Here is a 25,045-nt window from a genome sequence, read left to right as displayed (position 1 = left end):
CATTTCTCATTTAAAAACATTTTACCTTCTCTCTTGTTGAGCGCGGCGAGACGTCACGCCCGCATTTTCACCACATTTTGTTGCTCAAGATCCAAAATCTAGAGGTATAGCATAATGTTCGATCCCTTAGCAACTCGCTATTAGCGGTATGTAAAAGCTGAAAATTTAACACCTCGTGTTCGTGGTTATATCGTTGCCTCTAGTTGGTGTATCACTTTTATGCATATCTGATTATAGAAACTCTTTCCCCCCGTGCGCATTCGATAAGCTCTATCTCACCCTTTTCTCCAAGTCTAGTATCAAGAACTCGAAAATTGATCAAGCAGTCTTACTTGGATATGAACTGATTTCAAAAATTGTAGCAACACTGCTGAAAGTGTCTTAATCAGAAAGGCTGCAGAATTAATCAAGAAAACAAGAACAACATTTCTAGCTTGACTCTTTTAGATCTCATCACCTACTTGCAAAAAAAATGGTTTGTAAACAAAGCAAGGACTAAACCATTGAACTTAACACATTCATATTGAGAATTAAATGGTTTAAACGGTATCAAATCAAATCCATAGAGCTTGGGAATTTACTTCTGATGAGAGCTCGAAAGAATACGAGATAGGTCATGAAAACAGGATGAAACTGAATTAAGTCTCAAATTCTATAAAAAGTACGGGCGTTACATGTAAGGTTCTCTTTATGTGGTTGAATGCATTCGAGGATCCGGACGAGGTGTGATAAGGCTAATTTCATGCATCGGTCTAGGGGTTCATTTCATGAAATTACTGGGTCTAACGCATTGAATTAAGTCAGGTATGTGAAGTTTTTCGCCAGATCCAGGAAAAGAAGAGGACGCTTGCATGGTCCTAGGAAACTGGCGAAAGGGTGAACAATTGGAAGAAAATTGCTAGACGGAGGAAGCCTCGGAGTTGAAGGGTAGAATAGGGATTTCTACGAAAACTCTAGAAGGCTATGTCCGCATCTATAAAAGGGAGAAGCATGCAGGCTGGAGGGACCTTCTGGGGTGGAGGCCTCACTAACAGCCCCTTGCTCGATTCACCTTTCCACACACTTGACTCCAAATTCGCGAGAGATTTCAGTTAGCACTTGGCTGGGGTTCACGTTTTAGCTTTCCGAGAGTGGTTCGAGGGTTGTAACACCGTCCTAGTTCAAGGGCGAAGAAACAATTTACATTCCCGTTGCTATTTACACTGATTCCGCCGAGCTTCGCTGTTCGAAGCTCGGTTTTCTTTTGTTAACCAATATTTCCTGTTTTATTCCAGATTTTACTTTCACTTATGTCTATTGTGTTCATTTCTGGTTTGCTGGTTGAGTTCGCTTGATTTCGAGTTGGATTGTCGGAGTTGTTTATTTTTTTTGCAGTTGGTTTCTGATTATTTGCTGATATTTTTCGTCTGGATCTGAAGAATGGTTCTGTTTTTGGATAAATCAGAGGTTGGGTTTTGCTGGAGTTTGTGATTTGTTTGCAGTTTGTTCTTGATTGATTGAATTTGGCGGTGATCGGAGCAGATCTGTTAGAATCAGAGTTATGGAGTTGATTTAGTTGATTGTTGAGTTTGGATTGCTTGGATCCGGAGTGGATTAAGCGTCCGACGTGATTCTGAGCAGGAGTGTTTAAATTTCATGCCTAGCTTACGTGTTTTCATTTCATTCCGCCTAGTTTACATAGATCTGGTTTATTTCCAATTCGTAGCAAGTTTCCGGCATCCCAATTTCTATATTCTGTTCGAATCTGGGAGTATGCTCTGTTTTCTGCATTTGCGTTTCTGAATCTGTTAGGAACTTTGCATGCGAAGCTAGCTGGAGCTGATCTGTTATCTGCAGCTTTTTACCGTACTTGCTATATTTGGAATCATGTTCCCCGCTGTTTTATTCTTTCTGCCTAGTCTCAATCAGTTAGTTATTTACTCAGTCAAGGAAGTGATTGTGTCTTTCGGATTTGATGTCTGATTCCAGTAAGTTTTCTGTGTCCTAGGTCTAGCGTTTACATTTCTTGCCTAGATCTAGTGGTAGTTAAAATCTCAACCCCTTTGCGTGGCAGCAGCCGTTTGTTTCCATAGTCTCTTAGCACTACCCTGCGAATCCATCTCTGTGGGATCGACCCCACTTCCCTATACTAATTCATAGTATTCGGGTTGAGGGATTTATTTTTTTGAAGGGGAGTCGAGTGTGTCCAACGACAAAACCACTGTAGTTCTCTTGAGTTCCTGGACCCAGTGATCCAGTGGATTTTAGGAGCGTTGTGTCTGGACCGAGCCTTGCATTAATTCTCATATGTGCACACTTGCTTACTCCTGAGTCTAGTCATTCGACATTAGAGTCGAGAGGCAGGCCCAACTCTACTTCAAATGGCGCCGTTGCCGGGGATGGATGGCGTGCTTAGTGTTAGTGTTCAGAGTCTGTGGTGTAAATAGTTTTGATTTGTTTTCTTTCTCTTTTGTTTGCAGTTTATGAGCAGAGGCTCAAGGTCTACCTACTGGAGCAACTCCTCTGGGTGGAAACACGGCCAGTTTGATTGGCGAGTTAAGGATACAGTCTCGACTGTGACCACCAGATCAGGGTTCACCACGGGAGGCCCGTTTCCGAGTGAATTTACTAGCGACGAATCTTGGACGTCATCAGGACGCGAAGATCCAGAATCACCACCCGAATCAGAAACAGAGTCAGAAACAGGGGAAGAAGAGGAAGTAGTCATGGCGCAGGTGGTAGACCCAGATCCAGAAATCGGCTCTCTCACTGCCCATTTAGATGGAGAACCAGCTCAAGCTATAGTGATGAATCCACGCCAGAGGACTATCGAGATCAAGACAAACGTACTCGGCATCTTGCCGACGTTCTCTGGGCGTAGAAATGAGTGTCCGTATGAGTTCTTAAATGAATTCAGTAAGTTATGTGGTATTCAGAAGAGGTCGAATGATGCAACAGAGGAGGATTATCGCCTACGAGCGATTCCGTTTACCTTGAAGGGGGAAGCTAATACGTGGCTATTGAGGTTGCCTCCGGATTCTATCCGCACGTGGAGGGACTTCAAGTTAGAATTCTTAGATTATTTCTTCCCATCCAACAAGACGAATGCACTTAAGAAAGAAATACTAGAGTGTAAGCAAGATTACGATGAATCGTTGAGTCAGTATTGGTCGAGATTTAAGGGGTTGTTGGATGCATGCCCGAATCACCGAATGATAGAGGCAGAGACCTACTCTCTGTTTTACGAAGGAGCAACTCCCGAGTCAAAGGACTTAATGAACTCCTCGAGTGGGGGAAATTTCACAAGAAAAAGGAGAAGTGAGGCAAGAGAGATCCTAGGGAAGTTGATTGACGCTAAGAAGGCGTACGATAACCCTAGGAATGCAGTGAAAAGAGGATCGGTGCATGCTGTGAGAGAACAAGAAGATGACAAAGTCGAAGCAAGGATTGATAGGCTCGAGAAGGCTCTTTTGAACGCGATTGAAAAGACGATTCCACTAGCTTCACAAGGGAAGGAGAAATCTCCTGGTCCAGGAGATAATCAAATGCAACAATATTACGGGACCCAGGAAGGAGATTATCAGGCCCAGGTCAATGCAATGGGAAGTTGGAATCCCGATGGGAGCTGGAATCCAGGGAGACAGAGAGATGCGCCTTGGAGAAACCATCCAAATTTCAGATGGACTGACAATGAACAGAATCAGCTGGCACCACAACAAAGTCAGCAGTTTGCACCTCAGCCTGAAAGACAAGGTAACTGGTCAGGAAGGAATCAAGAAGGGCAGGGCAACTGGATCAATCGTAACCAAGGAGACCACCCAAACTGGGGAAACAGAAATCAGAGCAATCAGGGGAACTCTTATGTACCACCACACCAAAGGAATTTTCAGAATAATTACCAGGGCCAAGGAAATCAATACAATAACTCTTCAGGCGGTCAAGGAAACGCTCGTCAGAATCAAGTGAGTGGACCAACTCTGAGTATAGGGCCAGGGCCCAGTCAGCCCCCGAAACCACCAAAAAGTATCGATGATATGGTGCACGACCTCGTCAGTTCTCAGCAACATATGCAAAACAACCTGCAATCGAACAATGACGTAGTGCACAAGCTTCAAGACGCTCAGCAAGAACAGAAAGCAGCCATGGATATGCTGGCTAAGCAATTGTCCCAAATAGCCACTTCTTTGAGTGACATGCGGGGAAACGAAGGAAAAATTCCGGCCTCAGTAAGGCCACCTGATAGAGCTAATATAAGTCAGATTACCTTGAGGTCTGGGAAAGGATATGAGGGACCGGTGGTGAGAACAAAGGAGGGGACAGATCCTAAGGAAGGCAAGAAGAAAGAGGAAACAACTCCCAGACCCAGACACTTGGAGGGAGGAAGTCCCTTGGTCAAGGATGATCTTGAGGAAAAAGATTTGGAGAAACAATTGCCTAGACCGACCGAACCATTCTTCCTCGACCCAGAGCCGGAGTTGGAAGATGAGGCAGTGGGAAAAGAAACTGGAGAGTTATCAGCTGAAAGTTCTACCGGAGCAGGGAAGCGACTGAAACCTTTTCCAAGCCGGGGGGAAGCCAAGAAACAGAAGGAAGAACCGGTAGACTTCATGGACATTTTTGGGAAGTTGGAAATCAATCTGCCATTTTTACAGGCCCTGAAGATGCCAGTCTTTAGCAAGTTCATCAAGGAATTTATAGCTGGGAAGGCTAGGCCCAGTGGGAAAATTCTGATAGGCGAGAATGTCTCCGCAGTAATTCAGAAGAGGAAGATGCCTTCAAAATGCAATGACCCAGGTATGTTCACCTTACCCATCTCTATTGGTGACGTGAAAATCGAGCATGCTATGTGTGATTTAGGTGCGTCGATAAACGTGTTACCACTTTCCATATACAAGAAGTTAGTTGGGGTAGGCATGGTAGATACGAAAGTTGTGATTCAATTGGCGGATAGGTCATGCATCTGTCCTGAAAGGGTGCTTGAGAATGTGATAGTCAGGGTACATGACTTCTTGTACCCTGCTGATTTCCATGTGATTAAGATGAGTGATAATGAGTCTGCTGAGTCGGGCGGAGTACTTTTAGGGAGACCTTTCCTACGTACCGCTAAAACTATCATTGATGTTTTTGATGGAACAATTTGCCTTGATTATAATGGGGAGAAATATACATTCAGTATAGATGAGGCAATGAAGAACCTCTTGACGTTGAAAACCTGCAGGCTATAGATGTTATTAACCCTTTGGTCCAGGAATACCTTGAGACGGAATTAATGCAGGAACAGATTGAGAACTCCGAGATGAGTCATGCCATTGATAGAGAGGTAGCCAGTTGGTGTCAAGCAATGAACACAAGTGAGTTATCTGATGAGGAGTTAGCTGAAGCAATTCTGGAATTCTGTGCAAATCCGGAACCAGTTAGGTCAAGAAAGACACCGTATGTGGCGAGTGTGGAAGGTTCTGCTGGGTCGAGGAAGGGAATGACTACGGAAGAAACAGAGAAAAATCCCTTGCCCCAGGAAAAAGATGTTCCCAAGAAAGAGCTGAAAACACTTCCACCAGGCCTAAAGTATGCTTATATAGAGGAGAACGAAACTTTCCCTGTTATTATCAACAGCAGCTTGACCGAAGGACAAGAAGAGGAACTGCTGAAGGTAATCCGAAGAAACAAGAAGGCTATTGGGTGGACACTCTCTGACCTGGTAGGAATTAGTCCAGATTTGTGCATGCATCACATCCGTTCGGAGGAAGGAGCAAAAGCCTGCAGAGATCCTCAACGCAAATTGAATCCTAACATGAGGGAGGAAGTGCTGAAGGAAGTATTGAAACTACTCTCCCTAGGAATCATTTATTCCATACCAGACAGTGAATGAGTGAGTCCAGTCCATATGGTACCCAAGAAGTCAGGAATACAGGTGGTCAAGAACGACAAGAATGAATTGGTGCCCACCAGACTAGTCACTGGGTGGAGGATGTGCATCGATTATAGGAAGTTAAATGAAGCGACCAAGAAAGACCATTTCCCTCTACCTTTCATTGACCAGATGCTGGAAAGGCTGGCGGGCAAGCAATATTTCTGTTTCCTAGACGGGTATAGTGGGTATTTTCAAATCTATGTGGATCCCGAGGACCAGGAGAAGACAACTTTCACGTGTCCTTTCGGCACGTATGCTTACAGGAGGATGTCGTTTGGCCTGTGCAATGCGCCAGGCACTTTTCAGCGGTGTATGATGAGTATCTTCTCGGATCTTTTGGAGGACTGCATCGAGATTTTTATGGACGACTTCACTGTGTACGGGAATTCATTTGACTCATGTTTGGCTAGTTTGGATAGAGTATTGAGAAGGTGCCAGGAAAAACATTTGGTTTTGAACTTCGAGAAATGCCACTTTATGGTCCCTGAGGGAATTGTCCTAGGGCACGTAGTCTCGGAAAAAGGTATACAGGTAGACCAGGCAAAGATTGAGGTGATATCAAAACTGCCTTACCCAACGAACCAGAAGGAGGTAAGAGGATTCCTAGGGCACGCAGGATTTTATAGAAGATTCATAAAGGATTTTGCGAAGATTGCTCAGCCACTCACTCATTTGCTGCACAATGATGTTGAGTTTGTTTTCAATGAGGAGTGCATAAAGGCTTTTCAACTACTGAAAGATAGACTAGTATCGGCTCCCATTATCCGAGCACCCGATTGGAGTTTGCCATTTGAAATAATGTGCGACGCGAGTGACTATGCAGTAGGGGCGGTGCTAGGTCAAAGAGTTGACGGAAAAAGTTACGTAATTTTCTATGCATCAAAAACGCTCAACCAGGCCCAGAAAAACTATGACACCACGGAGAAGGAAATGTTGGCAGTCGTGTACTCTTTTGAAAAATTCCGACCATATTTGCTTGGGTCGAGGGTGATAGTCTTCACTGATCACGCTGCAATAAAGTACTTACTGGCGAAGAAAGAATCCAAGCCGAGATTAATCCGTTGGGTGTTGCTTTTGCAAGAATTCGATTGGGAAGTTAGAGATAAAAAGGGAACTGAAAATAAAGTAGTCGATCATCTGAGCAGGATATTTCAAGGGGAGACCGAGGAAGCAATACCGGACGCATTCCCTGAGGAACATTTGTACTACGTGAAAAAAATTCCTCGACCTATCAGCTGGGAGGAGGTTATGGAGTTAACAGGTCCAGGGGATGTCGAAAAAGGGAAATGCCATCAAAACGTTGAGCCATGGTTCGCAGACCTGGCGAATTACTTAGTCACTGGAGAAGTGCCCAGTTCGCAAGTAATCTCCCGGGCCCAGAAGATGAAATTAAAGAGCGAGGCCAAGTACTATTTCTGGGATGACCCGTATTTGTGGCGAATGGGAGCCGACCAAGTAATCCGGAGGTGTATCCCGGAGTGGGAACAGAGGGATGTGCTGAATCATTGCCATGCCCTAGCTTGTGGAGGTCACTTTGGACCTAGGAAGACCGCAAGGAAGGTGTTAGACAGTGGTTTTTACTGGCCTACATTGCATAGGGATGCGTTCGAGTTTTGTCAGAATTGTGAGAGGTGTCAACAGACCGGGGGAATATCCAGGAGGGATGAGATGCCGCAAGTTCCAGTGATTGTGTGTGAGATCTTCGATGTTTGGGGGATGGACTTCATGGGTCCATTTCCATCTTCATACGGGAACACTTACATACTTGTGGCAGTGGATTATGTGTCAAAGTGGATAGAGGCAAAAGCAACCACCTCGTGTGAAGCTAAGGAGGTAGCAAAGTTTCTTAGAGCTAACATTTTCAACAGGTACGGAGTGCCCAGAGCTATAATATCTGACAATGGGACGCACTTCCGCAACCGGACTATTGAAGCTCTGATGAGAAAATATGGTGTCCACCACAGACTGTCTACACCTTATCATCCTCAATCCAACGGCCAGGCGGAAATATCCAACAGAGAAATAAAGGCGATACTGGAAAAGACGGTTAATCCGTCCAGGAAAGACTGGAGTAAGAGGCTTGGAGACGCACTATGGGCTTACCGGACGGCATACAAGACGCCTATTGGGATGTCACCATATAGGCTTGTGTTCGGCAAAATGTGTCACTTGCCCGTGGGAGTAGAACACCGAGCATATTGGGCGGTCAAGGAGATAAACATGAGACCCGAATCCTGCGAGGAAGAGAGGAAATTGCAGCTGCAGGAGTTGGAGGAGCTAAGGCTGGAGTCATATGAATCGGCGATGTGGTACAAAGAGAAAACGAGACTCTGGCATGACAAGAACCTCCGGGTCAAGGAATTGCAAGTCGGGCAGAAGGTTCTTCTATTCCAATCCCGGCTCAAGCTAATGCCTGGTAAGTTAAAGTCCAAATGGATTGGGCCATACACTGTTGTGAGTCTGCGTGCAAATGGAGCTGTAGAAATCCAGGGAAGTTCTTCAAACTCTACTCCTTTTCTTGTTAACGGTCATAGGGTAAAGGTATTTAGGGATAGCTCGGAGATGTGTGTAGTGGACGAAATGCCACTACGCGCACTCCATGATATCGCCTAATAGATCTGGGAAGTGAGTGTTCTTAGAAATTTCCTAGGTCCAGCATCCAAGAAGTTTTAGCATGACCTGACCTAGGGAATCTTGAGAACACTTGAACATAAATTGTAAATATTCAATTGCCTTCTTTAAATCAAGAAAAACCCAAACAAATCAGAAAAAATAATCTTCCAAAAATATTTTCGAAATACCAGACTCCTTAAGGAATGTTTTTGATACTGTCATACCCTAGACCCGGGGAGTCTGGCGTTTCAATTTTTAGTTTAATGTTTTTCTCTAAGTGTGATTTTGCAGAAGGAATTCACAAGGGTAAGGAGTTGTGGAGTAAAAATTTTTGGGGGGAGTTAGCACCGGTTCGGATTTCAAAAGGCACTTTATGGGAGGCGTACGGTCGCAAGCGTCATCACATGCAAACCACCTGCCAAAACGTCCTCTCTCATGCCTACACTATAATCGTTTTGCCTTTTTATTTCTCGTTACCTATTCTCTCTCCAATATTCACAAACACAAAAATCCCCAATTTCCTCTCCCATTTTACTCTCTCTAACCCTATATTTGCTAATTCCGCCCCAAATTCTTTACAAAAATTCCCTCAAAACAACATCCATGGAAAACAACAAGGAACCGGAAGCACCTCAGGGTCCGCCGACTCTGGGGCGGGCGGCGTTTATGGCCGAGCTATTCCAGAAATTTGGGGTGCGGAGAAGGCGATGGAGGCATTTCGCCATGTTTGCAACCGCAATGGGTAAATCCGTACAAGCTGCTCCGTCTTCTAGTGTACCACAGAACCGGAGACCGTCTCCAGAACCCTCGCCGAACCCGAAACCGTTCAAGAAGCCATCGCCATTCCGGAACCCACTGCCGTACCAGAGGAGACAGTTGCCTCCGGAGACCACCACACAACCGGAGGACATTCAAGAATCCACGACCCCTAGCCCGGAACCAACCACCGCAGGGAATCGTGAAGACGACTCAGATTTGGTCACAGGGTTGGAATTGTTGGCTATGTGCGAACCAAGATTAGACTACTCTGCAACTGAGGGGGGAACCCCTGTTTTGGAAGAATCTGTGGGGGGGGAAGCCCCTATAGTTGGTGAAGGTGGGGCGACGAGGCCCTAAATTCTGAACAAAATGTGGAGGGGGGATACCCCTGAGAAACCGTGGGTACTGAGGCCCACGTCGGAGAAGGATTTTAGGGGGGTAGAGACCCCTGTTTACATCATCGGGGGCAACCCCATTGTTGTCCAAGGAGGGAGAAGCCCTCGATTCTGAAATTAGCCAGGAACCCGCTGACGCCGGGGTGAAGTTGATTGTGGATCTGACCGAGATCCCAGAGGAGACCGACTCGCCGGTCAAAACCCCAGAGATGCTAGGAGGCAGGCTCGCCGGAGCCTCATTGATGAGATTGGATGAAACTTGGAGCCGACGGAGGAAGAATTGCTGGGTCCAAGAGACCGCAGCCTCTGAACAGGTGAACTCTCCCAGACCTGGCAGGGGGGGAGAGTGATGAGGAGAAACGTCGCCAAGCGGCTGAGAAGAAAAGGAAGGGGAAACAAATTGCTCCTTCCTCGACCAAGAAGGCGAGAGGGAACTCTACTGAATCCGCGCTTCCGCCGGCAGCTAAGGTGGCCATAATGCCGTAGAAACCGAGAGCCCTTCTGAGGTCCAGCGACTCGGAAGAGGAACAAGGAGAGGATTCAACTTTGAGCCAACCGAAGTGTGGATAACAAACAGCTTGCTAGATGAAGATGAGGACGTTTGACGACCCAAAGCGCACGGCCATTTATAAGGAGAAGAGTACTGAGGGGGAAGGTCGCTAAGTCCGGAAAGATGTATAGCTCATCGGAGCTCAAAACGATTGCTTGGCAACGATGAATTCCGGACTTATATCGACGCAATAGGCTTCGATTGGTTGCTCAAGCACAGTAACTAACCGAGGTTCCGATTGCCTGGCCCGAGAAATTCTTTTCCACCTTCCGATTTAAGTCCACTACCGATTTGGATGCCGACTCCATTAATTTCAGACTTTTCAGTGAGGAACATACGATGAGCATCCGGGAATGACCTTGCGGATGGGTTTGCAGACGCGAACGGAGGACGATGAGGCCTGTGGAGCGAGAGGATGATTGGTCCCCCGAAAATGACGCCGGGACAAAGCGCAAAGCGCATGGGAGTTCTTGACTCACCCGAGGGTGGGTCAGTTTTAAACAAGCTTTTCGAAGGCACACCACATCGAAAATAGGGTCCTGAGGTTTGCCCAGACTTTTATTAGTTACAATTTAATGGGCACAGCCAACAACGCTCTGACTACCGCCGATCTGTACTTCACATGGTGCATGGCTACGGGGTAAGAGTTCACTTGGGCTACTGGATAGCCCAAGCCTGCCATCAAGTGACTGCAAATCCTTCCCGCACCTATACACGTGCCACTTGCTCGGAGCTTATCTGCAGAGGAATGTGATCATGAAGATCCATAAGGCATGCCGAGAGGTAAAGACATGTTCGCCCCCTGAGGTTTTTAACATGGATTATTTTTTCAATAAAGGGTTGCTGATCGCACGCGGAAGGGAAGTATGCTTTTACGAGGTTGGGCAGTCAGAGACTCAGGTGAAACAGGAATCCGATGTGGTGGAAGTGAAGAATACTACTACTGGTTTGGAAGCAGGAGCCAGGATAGAAGTAGAGGAAGTGCGAAAGGAGTTGGTTGGATGAGGTCAGAAATGAAGATGGTTCGGAATGAAATTGTGTCCCTGCGGGGTAAAGGAAGGATAGTAGTGAGGCTGAGAAAGTGAGGAAGGAAGTCGCCGGAGTACGAACGGAGATGGAAGAAATAAGAGTAGAAGTTCGGAAGGTTAGGGAGGAAATGGTGACCCTCAAGGGGCGCATGTCTGATCTTGTGGCGACATCGACCAGATGTACTGAAAAGATGACGGAAGGTGTTGAGTTGATGATGGCAATGACAAAGTGGCTTAGAGCAAGGTTCCCAGAGACACCGAAGGAACTTCCGAAGCCTAGCGGCGATTCTACAACGCCAGGTCAAGGAAGTCTGACTGCGCAGAAGCCACCGCATGCCCCGAGGCCCCAGACTACTCCATCTCCCTCTCGGCCCGTGATATTGAAGACAACCCTACCCCGCCCGACAGAAGAACGACAAGAGAAGCCGGAGTTGCCAGCCAGAAGAGCTAAGGTGACCCCACCAGACAGCGCCACCAAAGTCTGGCCCTCGCGGGGGCCAGACCCCGAATTGAACCCCCCACGGAGCCAAGTAACCCTTATTTTTTTATTTTATTTTCCATTTTGTTTGTGTTCTTATATGCCAGCATGCTCTGTAATTGTACATATGTGTTGCCTTTCTTACACTTAGCCCAACTTTTGGTCTAAGTGTGAGAAGGGGGTGTTTTGTTTTTTTTTTGCATGCCTTAGTTTGTTTGTTGCGCCTTCTCCCACTTAGCCCGATGCTCGGTCTAAGTGTGAGAAGTTTTGCTCTGTATTTGTGTTTGTTGTTGTTTGCTTTATCAGTCTGCTGTTAGTACTTCCCTTTTCCCCCCCTTCTCTACTACGATGGCTTGGGGACAAGCTTGAGTGAAGCGGGAGGGGGGGAGTAAGTATCGTTTTTGTGTCTTAGGATGTGTGCTTCGCATGAGCTAGCTAGATAATAAGGCAAGATCCCCTTAGTAAGAGTGATTGAAGAGAGAACCAGATCAACTTTGACACTTTCTTCTTAATAAGCCGAATGCGATCGAATGAAGTTAGGACGATGAAAACGCCTTAGATAACCTAGCTGTACAGCCCTACTATAAGAGAGTTATAAGCCTAAACACTTTTAGAGCTAACATGAAACAATGGGCTATCACTTGATGCTTAGGGAGTAGAGTATGAAGGAGAAAAAAAATGGGTTAAGGAGGAATAAGCTGGACGAAGTCCAGAACCGGAGGTATAGCTGGACGAAGTCCAGGGAAAGAAAAAAAAATAGGAGGAATAAGCTGGACGAAGTCCAGGGGAAAGTGGTTGTAATACAGAAAATGAGGAGAGAAAAAAAAATCGTAGCCTGGCCTAGGGAAATTCATAGGAAAGGAGGAAGAATAGGAGAAAACTCTCATAACCCGACGCATCAGTGGTATAACTCTAACTTTGGAGCGTTTTTTATCCTAACATCCCTGGTGAGGAATGAGTGATCGAGCGAACCTAACAGATGGGAAATCAATAGGCTATCTTGACTACTGACAGACCGTTTAGGCAGACGAAGGAAGGGGGAAGATTTGAAGACTGTAATCGATCAGATTGAACTTAAACTTGTGGGGATAGTAGCTTAAAAATTCGAAACTAGTTCATGCTTGTTTGTTTTGTTGTGTTTCTGTTCTTTGTGTTATTTTTCTTTTCTAAGTCCGTAGTTGCTTAGGTCTAGGAGTTTGTTTTGTTTTCATTTTTTTTACTTGGTAACCATGCATTGAAATTCGCCTTATTCCTATTTTCTTGTCTTTCATACTTGAGGACAAGCATGTTTAAGTGTGAGCAGTTTGATAAGGCTAATTTCATGCATCGGTCTCAGGGTTCATTTCATGAAATTACTGGGTCTAACGCATTGAATTAAGTCAGGTATGTGAAGTTTTTCGCCAGATCCAGGAAAGAAGAGGACGCTTGCATGGTCCTAGGAAACTGGCGAAAGGGTGAACAATTGGAAGAAAATTGCTAGACGGAGGAAGCCTCGGAGTTGAAGGGTAGAATAGGGATTTCTACGAAAACTCTAGAAGGCTATGTCCGCATCTATAAAAGGGAGAAGCATGCAGGCTGGAGGGACCTTCTCGGGTGGAGGCCTCACTCACAGCCCTTGCTCGATTCACCTTTCCACACACTTGACTCCAAATTCGCGAGAGATTTCAGTTAGCACTTGGCTGGGGTTCATGTTTTAGCTTTCCGAGAGTGGTTCGAGGTTGTAACACCGTCCTAGTTCAAAGGGCGAAGAAACAATTTACATTCCCGTTGCTATTTACACTGATTCCGCCGAGCTTCGCTGTTCGAAGCTCGGTTTTCTTTTGTTAACCAATATTTTATGTGGAATGCAAAAAACCACCTTTTTTAGAATCGGCTTTTTCAAGAATCGGTCATCGCTATGAGTGCTCCCATAAGCCCCTTTATCGAAGGACTTGGAATCGGAGGAGTAGAAGAAAGCGTGGATATTCGACGGCCCTGATGAAAATCAGAACTTAATTTATCTGCGTCCAATCACCATATTTTGAATTAAATGAAGAGCGGTATAGATTTTAAAGAGAACGTAGGAGTACCTTTTGAAGGGAGGTCGGTATTTCTTCTTTTTATTAAATCCCAAAGCAGTGCATCGGATTTATCGGGGAGACCCTTCGGATTGAAGCCAATCAGGAGTATGTTCCGCACTCTGACGTCGTATGTGTGGCAAGTAGAAGTCTAGTCATCTAGCACAGCCTTGGCTTCTTCGAGCTGTCCAAGCTTAACCGGAGAAAATTTCTGTAAAGCACCACAACTTATCATTTAATCTTTTTTGCCCTAGATGTGCATATAGTGAAGTCAAGTGATAATAACCTCATCATTTCATCTATTTCGCAACACCATTCTTCTACAATGAGTTCTCAGGGATTTCCCGAATTTACCTGCTTTCCTGTAACAGGACCATGATGTTGTCATAAGTAATAGCTGATGAGCCATATCCCATGCCTTTTATTCTCTGCAGATGGAGAAGGGCTTGTCGTTAAGACTACTTCTCTGACATAACATAACAGCTCAACATAGAACCATCAACCTTACATATTTATGTGCAGAAAGACTGTGTATTATATTCACATGCAAAAGATCGCATCTTCATATTATTATTAGTATTCACCTAGCATTATTAGAAATAGCATACCATTTACTGATTTTAGCATGTTAGGCAGCAAGGCCACTGACATCTTAGTCATATTACAGCAAATTCTCAACACCATTTGTCCATACCGCATGGTTATTTTGAAAATAATATGTGCATTTTAGCAATTGAGCTCAATATATCAATAATAAAAACGACTGGAAAGCAATAATCAGAATCAAACGGAATTGTATATCTTAGGATTAAATTCAATATACATGAGAAAATTCACATAGTTCGAACTGAATATCTAAAAACATAAATCATTCAAATAGGGATTATCGTGTTCAACGAGCCATTGCTTTTCACACTAAGAAAACAGTGATTCCAAAACGATGGATTGTAGTGCTACCTCAAGGGCAGAGATTGTTAGAGAGCTTGAGAAAAGAGACTTGGCAAGAATATAGCTAGCTAGGATACCATGTGTTGGGTATATATTGAATGGAAACAAGGCTCAAACATGGTTATCCTATTTGCCCTCTATCCCTATTCCATATTGAACACACCATATGAAGATTACAGGCAAAATAAAGTAACTCGGAATAATGTAGAGAGTGTTTTACAACAAAGCTCAAATCTCACATAATGTGGCTTTTTATCAAACTCAAACTCAATATTCCATCATTCTTAAATCACTTAACTGGAGTCATGTAGTAAAAACTGAACTCATCAAACAAAAGCACGTATTAATCATCCTAGAAGGTAGGAATCATGTAGGTACACTAGGTCATGTCGACATGCTACTGAAACAAATACAGAAAAATACAAACAAAAGCAAGACACAAATGAGCAACCCTCCTAAGTTGTGCCTTTAGTGTGCAAAAAGACTAAAACACTGACCACAAAAAAAATAAGAATAAAGAAAAGAAAGGGGGTCACCTTGTTTTGGTAAGCATCTGCACGTCATGGGATCTGGGGCATGTCCTAGATTGGGCAGTTGTCTCTTCTTCCCCTTGCATACTGCTCAGCCTCAGCCCTCTCCTACATAAACTCATTTTCTCCCTTGTAAGGGTTCTTGAAGTTGCTGATTTCATCTCCACCAACAGCTCTTTATCATCTTTCTTTGCTTGCTTCACCTTCTTTTTTTTTTTCTTTTTTTTTTGCATCTCCTTCAGTATAATCAGGCAATTTCCTAATTTTGTTCCCCTCCTATGTCAGCCTCATTCCCCTCCTATTTCAACTCCTTTTCTCCCTGTAACAGATTTTGATTGCTGATTTAATCTCCTCCACAGCGCTTTATCTTCTTTTTTTTTGCTTGCGTCTTCTTCTTTTTTTTTTTCTTCTCTTTTTTTTGCCCCTTCTTTCTTTTTTTTTTCTCTTTTCTTTTTCTCTTTTTTTCTTTTTTTCTTTTCTTTTTTTTGCACCTCCTTCTTTCTTATTAGTCAACTTCTTCATCTGCAAATATCAAATTAGCAAAACGAAAAGAGAAAATTAGCAACTTGCTGAACCAATATGCTAAAAAGGTAATCATTTCTCCGGGTATTTAAGGTATTATATACCACCTGCTATCATTGCATTGCATGCTGCATCAGCAACAGCATAAGCATGAGGAGTGTCCAAAAGTTTCTTCTTTATCATCCCCATATAGCTAGACATTGTTAAATTGATTGATTGACAAAAGTACAGGGCTTGCCATTCTCTATGCAAAACAAAGACAAAAAATGATTTAAGAACAGAGGCAATCATCAGTATAAACAATCAAAATGAAGAGGTTCTCAAAACAGAGAATTACATATAAATTATCTTGTAAATATCTAGTCTGAAGATTGTGAAGAACTGAGGCTCGTTCAAATAACTTAGTTGTGTAAGATCATCTACTTAGTCAAGTATCTGAGGATTGGTTGGTAGGTCTAGAGTGGGAACTGTCACTACCTGTAGTGATAATGAAGTAAGTGCAAAAGTTCTTGTAGAATGCAACAAAGCAGTGAAGAGGTGGAAAATCAAATGAACTAACACATCCTACCGATAGCAGAACCAATTCTTTTCTCCCCTGAGTTTGATTTTATTTTCCCAGATTCCCAGAGCTCATCATCTCGCAAACACCACCTGGAAGATTCTAAAAATCATGTCATCACAATCAGTGAGTAGTTGAGAGAAAAATACAATTTGTAAACTTAAATTGCTAAACATTAAGGCAAGATAAAAATGCAACATTCTGATTGTTCATGAGCCCAACTCTTTTTTTTCATGTGCCCCACTATACTACTTGATGCAGTGCATAGAAAATACAGATCTTTAACTAACCCAGCCAAATGCTTTAGTGCCGAGCAGAACAATTGCAATGAAATCAAACAAAGGAAAAGTTGCATTCCAACATAATGTAGACAAAAGCTCACGGGTAAGAAAATAGATTAAACTCTAATTTGGTTTAGATAACTACCTAATCTCAGGTAATGCAACCAGCACCTAGTTCATTAACCATAAAGTATCCAAATGACCAGTATGATAACACTCTCAGCAAAAGCATTGAATCCTCCTTCAATCTCGTAGCATGATCAACTGCTTCACAACTCTACAAATCGAAACCAGTACAAGTCAGCTCCAGTTAACGGCTAAATAGGTACGGAAGCAATGATATAAGAAGTACTATTTGGAATGCAAAAAACACACCTTTTTTAGCATCTGGTTCTCAAGAATCGTGTCATGCGGCTATTAGAGTGCTCCATAAGCACTTATCGAAAGGACTGGACATCGGAGGAGGAGAAGAAAGCGTGGATAGTCGACGGCCATGATGAAAATCAGAACTTAATTATCTGCGTTCAATCACCATATTTTGAATTAAATGAAGGTATAGATTTTAAAGAGATCAGTAGGCGTACCTTCTGAAGGGAAGTCGGTATTTCTTCCCTATTTATAATATCCCAAAGCAATGCATCAGATTTATCGGAGAGACCCTTCTGATAGTAGCCAATCAGGAGTATGTTCGGCACTCTGTTGTCGTATGTGTGGAAAGTAGAAGTCTAGTCATCTAGCACAGCCTTGGCTTCTGTAAAGCCCACAACCTTATCATTTCATCTTTTTTTCCCTAGATGTGCATAAAGTGAGATCAAGTGATAATAACCTCATCATTTCATCTATTTTCGTCGACACCATTCTTCTACAATGAGAGTCTCAGGGATTTTCTCGAATTGACCTGCTTTCCTGTACAGGACCATGATGTTGTCATAAGTAATAGCTGATAAGCCCATATCCCATGCCTTTTATTCTCTGCAGATGGAGAAGGGCTTTTGTTAAGACTACTTCTCTGACATAACATAACAGCTCAACATAGCACCATCAACCTTACATATTTATGTGCAGAAAGACTGTGTATTATATTCACATGCAAAAGCGCGCATCTTCATATTATTTTAGTATTCACCTAGCATTATTAGAAATAGCAAACCCATTTACTGATTTTAGCATGTTAGGCAGCAAGGCCACTGACATCTTAGTCATATTACAGCAAAATTCTCAACACCATTTGTCCATTACGCATGGTTATTTTGAAAAAAATATGTGCATTTAGCAATTGAGCTCAATATATCAAATACATAACGACTGGAAATCAATAATCAGAATCAAACGGAATTGTATATCTTAGGATTAAATTCAATATACATGAGAAAATTCACATAGTTCGAACTGAATATCTAAACATAAAAATCATTCAAATTAGGGATTATCGTGTTCAACGAGCCATTGCTTTTCACACTAAGAAAACAGTGATTCCAAAACGATGGAGTTGTAGTGCTACCTCAAGGGCAGAGATTGTTAGAGAGCTTGAGAAAAGAGACTTGGCAAGAATATGGCTAGCTAGGATAACATGTGTTGGGTATATATTGAATGGAAACAAGGCTCAAACATGGTTAGCCTATTTGCCCTCTATCCCTATTCCATATTGAACATACCATGTGAAGATTACATGCAAAATAAAGTAACTCGGAATAATGTAGAGAGTGTTTTACAACAAGCTCAAATCTCACATAATGTGGCTTTTATCAAACTCAAACTCAATATTCCATCATTCTTAAATCACTTAACTGGAGTCATGTATGTAGTAAAAACTGAACTCATCAAACAAAAGCACGAATTAATCATCCTAGAAGGTAGGGAATCATGTAGGTACACTAGGTCATGTTCGACATGCTACTGAAACAAATACAGAAAAATACAAACAAAAGCAAGACACAAATGAGCAACACCTCCTCCCACTAAGGCCGTACTTGCAAGTTGGACTTTAGTGTGCAAAAAGACTAAAAACACTGACCAACAAAAAAAAAGAATAAAAGAAAAGGGGGTCACCTTGTTTTGGTAAGCTTCTGCACGTCATGGGATCTGGGGCATGTCCTAGATTGGGTCTCTTCTTCCCTTGCATGCTGCTCAGCCTCAGCCCTCTCCTACATAAACTCATTTTCTCCCTTGTAAGGGTTCTTGAAGTAGCTGATTTAATATCCACCAACAGCTCTTTATCATCTTTCTTTGCTTGCTTCACCTTCTTTCTTTTTTTCTTTTATTTTGCATCTCCTTCAGTATAATCAGGCAACTTCCTAATTTTGTTCCCCCTCCTATGTCAGCCTCATTCCTCTCCTATTTCAACTCCTTTTCTCCCTTGTAACAGACCTTGAGGTTGCTGATTTAATCTCCTCCAACAGCGTTTTATCTTCTTTGTTTTTGCTTTCGTCTTCTTTCTTTTTTTTTCTTCTCTTTTTTTTTGCACCTTCTTTCTTTCATTTTTTCTTTTTTTCTCTTTTCTTTTCTCTTTTCTTTTTTTCTTTTCTTTTTTTTTTGCACCTCCTTCTTTCTTATTAGTCAACTTCTTCATCTGCAAATATAAAAAATTAGCAAAACGAAAAAAGAAAATTAGCAACTTGCTGAACCAATATGCTAACAAGGTAAGCATTTCTCCGGGTATTTAAGGTATTATATACCACCTGCTATCATTGCATTGCATGCTGCATCAGCAACAGCATAAGCATGAGGAGTGTCCAAAAGTTTCTTTCTTTATCATCCCCATATAGCTAGACATTATTAAATGTATTGATTGACAAAAGTACAGGGCCTGCCATTCTCTATGCAAAACAAAGACAAGAAAATGATTTAAGAACAGAGGCAATCAGTATAAACAAACAAAATGAAAAGGTTCTCAAAAATAGAGAATTACATATAAATTATCTTGTAAATATCTAGTCTGAAGATTGTGAAGAACTGAAGGCTCGTTCAAATAACTTAGTTGTGTAAGATCATCTACTTAGTCAAGTATCTGAGGATTGGTTGGTAGGTCTTGAGTGGGAACTGTCACTACCTGTAGTGATAATGCAGTAAGTGCAAAGTTCTTGTAGAATGCAACAAAAGCAGTGAAGAGGTGGAAAATCAAATGAACTAACACATCCTACCGATAGCATATCCAATTCTTTCTCCCCTGAGTTTGATTTATTTTCCCAGAGCTCAACATCTCGCAAACACCAACCAGGAAGATTCTAAAAATCATGTCATCACAATCAGTGAGTAGTTGAGAGAAAAATACAATTTTAAACTAAAATTGCTAAACATTAAGGCAAGATAAAAATGCAACATTCTGATCGTTCATGAGCCCAACTCTTTTTTTCATGTGCCCCACTATACTACTTGATGCAGTGCATAGAAAATACAGAGCTTTAATTAACCCAGCCAAATTCTTTAGTGCCGAGCAGAACAATTGCAATGAAATCAAACAAAGGAAAAGTTGCATTCCAACATAATGTAGACAAAAGCTCACGGGTAAGAAAATAGATTAAAGCTCTAATTTGGTTTAGATAACTACCTAATCTCAGGTAATGCAACCAGCACCTAGTTCATAAACCATAAAGAATCCAAATGACCAGTATGATAACAATCTCAGCAAAAGCATTGAATCCTCCTTCAATCTCTTAGCATGAGCAACTGATTCACAACTCTACAAATCGGAAACTAGTACAAGTCAGCTCCAGTTAACGGCTAAATAGGTACGGAAGCAATGATATAAGAAGTACTATTTGGAATGCAAAAAACACACCTTTTTTAGAATCTGGTTCTCAAGAATCGTGTCATGCGGCTATTAGAGTGCTCCATAGCACTTATCGAAAGGACTGGACAATGGAGGAGGAGAAGAAAGCGTGGATATTCGACGGCCCTGATGAAAATCAGAACTTAATTATCTGCGTCCGATCACCATATTTTGAATTAAATGAAGAGCGGTATAGATTTTAAAGAGAACAGTAGGCGTACCTTCTGAAGGGAGGTCGGTATTTCTTCCCTTTTTATTAAATCCCAAAGCAGTGCATCGGATTTATCGGGGAGACCCTTCGGATTGTAGCCAATCAGGAGTATGTTCCGCACTCTGACGTCGTATGTGTGGCAAGTAGAAGTCTAGGCATCTAGCACAGCCTTGGCTTCTTCGAGCTGTCCAAGCTTAACCGGAGAAATTTCTGTAAAGCACACAACCTAATCATTTAATCTTTTTTGCCCTAGATGTGCATATAGTGAAGTCAAGTGATAATAACCTCATCATTTCATCTATTTTCGGCTACACCATTTTTCTTCATTTCTGGGAGAATGAGAATCTAGGGATATTCTCGAGTTGACCAGCTTTCCAGCTTTTCATTTCGGCTACAGGACCATGATGTTGTCATAAGTAATAGCCGATGAGCTATATCCCATGCCTTTTATTCTCTGCAGATGGAGAAGGGCTTTCGTTAAGACTACGTCTCTGACATAACATAACAGCTCAACATAGCACCATAAGTCTTTCATATTTATGTGCAGAAAGACACTGTATTATATTCACATGCAAAAGCGCGCATCTTCATATTATTTTAGTATTCACCAAGCATGAAAAGAAATAGCATATCCATTTACTGATTTTAGCATGTGAGGCAGCATGGCCACTGACATCTTAGTCATATTACAACAAATTCTCAACACCATTTGACCACCCCCATGGTTATTTTGAAAAAAATATAAGCATTTAGCAATTGAGCTCAATATTTCAAATAAATAATGCCAGGAAAGCAAGCAATAATCAGAATCAAACGGAATTGTATATCTTAGGATTAAATTCAATATACAGGAAAAGGAGAAAATTCACATAATTCGAACTTAATCTCTAAACATAAAAAACATTCAAATTAGGGATTATCGTGTTCAACGAGCCATTGCTTTTCACACTAAGAAAACTGTGATTCCAAAACGATGGAGTTGTAGTGCTACCTCAAGAGCAGAGATTGTTAGAGAGCTGAGAAAAGGGAATTGGCAAGAATATGGCTAGCTTGGATAACATGTGTTGGGTATATATTGAATGGAAACAAGGCTCAAACATGGTTATCCTAGTTGCCCTCTATCCCTATTGCACATTGACCATACCATATGAAGATTAAATGCAAAATAAAGTAACTCGGAATAAAGTAGAGAGTGTTTTACAACAAAGCTCAAATCTCACATAATGTGGCTTTTATCCAACTTAAACTCAATATTCCATCGGTCTTAAATCACTTAACTGGAGTCATGTAGTTAAAAACTGAACTCATCAAACAAAAGCACGAATTAATCATCTTTGTAGGTAGGGTATCATGTAGGTAGACTAGGTCATGTTTGACTTGCTACTAAAATAAATACATAAAAATACAAACAAACGCAAGACACAAATGAGCAACCCCTCCTCATACTAAGGCCGTACTTGCAAGTTGGAGTTTAGTGTGGAAGAATACTAAAAACACCAACCAACAAAAAAAAAAGAAGAATAAAAGAAAAGAAAGGGGGTCACCTTGTGTTGGTCAGCTTCTGCACGTCAAGGATCTGGGGCATGTCCTAGATTGGGCAGTTGTTCAGAATTGTGTCAGCCTCAGTCCTCTTCTACATAATCTCCTTTTCTCCCTTGTAACAGTTCTTGAAGTTGCTGATTTCATCTCCTCCAACAGCTCTTTATCTTCTTTCTTTGCTTGCTTCACCTTCTTTCTTTCTTTTTTTCTTTCTTTTTTTATTTTGCATCTCCTTCTGTCTAATCAGGTAACTTCCTAAGTTTGTTCCCCCTCTTATGTCAGTCTCATTGCTCTCCTATTTCAACTCCTTTTCTACCTAGTAACAGTTGTTGAGGTTGCTGATTTCAACTCCTCCAACAGCGCTTTATATTCTTTTTTTGCTTTCATCTCCCTCTTTCTGTTTTTTTCTTTTCTTTTTTTTGCACCTTCTTCTTTCTTTTTTATTTCTTTTTTCCTTTTTTTTTGCACCTCCTTCTTTCTTATTAGTCAACTTCTTCATCTGCAAATATAAAAAATTAGCAAAACGGAAAGAGAAAATTAGCAACTTGCTGAACCAATATGCTAACAAGGCAAGAATTTCTCCAAGTATTTAAGGTATTATATAGCACCTGCTATCATTGCATTGCATGCTGCATCAGCAACAGCATAAGTATGAGGAGTGTCCAAAAGTTTCTTTCTTTATCATCCCCATATAGCTAGACATTTTTAAAAGGATTGATGGACAAAATATACAGGGCCTGCCATTCTCTACACAAAACAAAGACAAGAAAATGATTTAAGAACAGAGGCAATCAGTATAAACAAACAAAATGAAAAGGTTCATAAAAATAGAGAATTACATATAAATTATCTTGTAAATATCTAGGCTGAGGATTGTGAAGAACTGAAGGCTCGATCAAATAACTTAGTTGTGCAAGATCATCAACTTAGTCAAGTATCCGAGGATTGGTGGGTTGAAGGTCTTGTGTGGGAACTGTCACTACCTGTAGTGATAATGCGGTAAGTGCAAAGTTCTTGTAAAATGCAACAAATGCAATGAAGAGGTGGAAAATCAAATGAACTAACACTTCCATCCAATAGCAGAACCAAAGCTTTCTCCCCTAAGTTTAATTTTATATACCCAGATTCCTAGAGCTCATCATGCGCCAACACCAACCACGAAGATTCTAAAAATCATGTCATCGCTAACAATGAGTAGGTGAGAGCAAAATTCAATTTGTAAACTAAAATTGCTGAACATTAGGGCAAGATAAAAATGCAACATTCTGATCGTTCATGAGCCCAACTCTTTTTTTTCATGTGCCCCAGTATACTACTTGATATGGTGAATAGAAAATACGGAGCTTTAACTAACCCAGCCAAATGCTTTTGTACCGAGCAGAACAATTGCAATGAAATCAGACAAAGGAAAAGTTGCATTCCAACATAATGTAGACAAAAGCTCACAGGTAAGAAAATAGATTAAAGCTCTAATTTTGTTTAGATAATGCAACCAGCACCTAGTTCATAAACCATAAAGAATCCAAATGGACAGCATAATAACCCTCTCAGTCCTCCTTCAATCTCTTAGCATGATCAACTGCTTCACAACTCTACAAATCTGAAAGAAGTACAAGTCAGCTCCATGCTTATCAACGTTTCTCATTAACAAATTAATCTAACTACCTGAAATTCATAATCAAACAGCTGAATCAGAATAAGAATTAAGTAAACATTCTCTATCTAAATTTTATGTGTTTTTTTTTCTTTATGTCCAATTGGTTCTCATTGTTTAATTTAAAGTCTATATAAAATACTTAATCTATGATTGACAGGTATATGATCACAACACTAAGTAATATGATGGTTTATTCCTAGATTCATTTTTTAGGTTACTCAATTGTTGGATAAACTGAAATTACATAGTGATTAATATTCAGTTTTAAAACTTAAATATGAGATAACAGTACATGTAGATTCCTGGTTTTAGACACATGATCCACTTTATTTCATCCAAATGTGACTGAAGAAAAGCATCCGAGGAAAAAAAATAATTGATTTTTTGTCTACTGTGAATATGATATCATTCAGGAGTTTAAACCCAAGCATGAGTCCTTTCGATTTTTCCTCAGATCTGTTAGGGTCTTCACCAATATGTGACAATCATGTAGAAAAAATATTTTTCTAGGTCTGGGAAAGGGATTTTAATTACCTTTTGTCGTTTAGAGCCGTCTGTTGCTTTATTCTTCCATCGGATGTTCCACCCCCTTCATCGGCACTCGATCCCTTATTAGTAGCCTCATATCTGCTAAGGTTTTTACCAAATTGTTAGAATCATATAGAAAAACAAATTTTCTAGGGTTGGGATAGAGTTTCGGATTACCTTTCGTGTTGATTGCCGCCGCTTATTGCGCGTTTTCGCCGGAAAGTCCATCGCTTCCGTCGTCCTCTGCTTATCGAGGCCGCGAACCAAATCTTTTGCTCTATATGTTTCCAAAGATTCAGTTTTAGAAGTCAGTTCTAAAAGCAGAATAGGGCTAATTGGGTAGCCGTTTAGGCGACCTTTTGAGGATTGATGGTGTGGTGTGGTGTGGTGTGGTGAGGCGGAAGGCGTCGTTGTGCTGGGGGAAGAGGGCGGCGACGGGAATGGGAGCGGGGTGAGGTTTTCATCTGGAGTCGATTGCTTTTCTTTTTTATTCTATAGTACTCCGTTTTATTTTAAATTATCTTTAATCACAATTACGAGCATTGTTAGGTTAAGTAAACTAATGAGATCATGGTTTTGGGATTAATTGGATTAACAGGTTTGGGCCACTTTGAATTGTCTATAGGCTGTTAGTTTTTAATACTTGGGTTATTCTTATAATTAATTTGGGCTGTTGTGTTTGAGATTTTGGGTATATAAATTTTTTGGGTATATATATATATATATTTTTT

The 25,045-nt window shown here is 41.6% G+C and overlaps 2 long non-coding RNA genes across 4 annotated transcripts; both read right to left on the bottom strand.

Moving 5' to 3' along the window:
• Nucleotides 1-14,141: 14,141 nt before the first annotated feature.
• On the bottom strand, nt 14,142-24,806 carry LOC121777222. Of its 3 annotated transcripts, XR_006045429.1 has the most exons (18): nt 24,492-24,806; nt 24,321-24,413; nt 23,629-23,729; nt 22,969-23,112; nt 22,738-22,876; nt 22,135-22,628; nt 20,876-21,044; nt 20,601-20,800; nt 20,389-20,505; nt 20,158-20,289; nt 19,751-19,834; nt 19,519-19,659; nt 19,289-19,426; nt 18,660-19,179; nt 17,195-17,516; nt 16,986-17,128; nt 16,756-16,887; nt 16,420-16,431 (listed from the first exon to the last, which is right to left on the bottom strand). It is a non-coding gene; the product is annotated as an uncharacterized LOC121777222 (long non-coding RNA). The 3 variants fall into 3 exon arrangements; XR_006045431.1 differs by lacking the exons at nt 16,420-16,431; nt 16,756-16,887; nt 16,986-17,128; nt 17,195-17,516 and adding an exon at nt 14,142-14,198; XR_006045430.1 differs by lacking the exons at nt 16,420-16,431; nt 16,756-16,887; nt 16,986-17,128; nt 17,195-17,516 and adding an exon at nt 17,560-17,582.
• LOC121777227 lies at nt 15,700-16,359 on the bottom strand. Its single transcript, XR_006045438.1, has 4 exons — nt 16,339-16,359; nt 16,108-16,247; nt 15,878-16,014; nt 15,700-15,770 (listed from the first exon to the last, which is right to left on the bottom strand). It is a non-coding gene; the product is annotated as an uncharacterized LOC121777227 (long non-coding RNA).
• Nucleotides 24,807-25,045: the final 239 nt, after the last annotated feature.

This window comes from Salvia splendens, chromosome 18 (genome assembly GCF_004379255.2).
Source record: "Salvia splendens isolate huo1 chromosome 18, SspV2, whole genome shotgun sequence".
NCBI lineage: Eukaryota > Viridiplantae > Streptophyta > Magnoliopsida > Lamiales > Lamiaceae > Salvia > Salvia splendens.
Note: the sequence above shows the minus strand (reverse complement) of the source record. Positions and strands in the feature narration are given on the sequence as shown.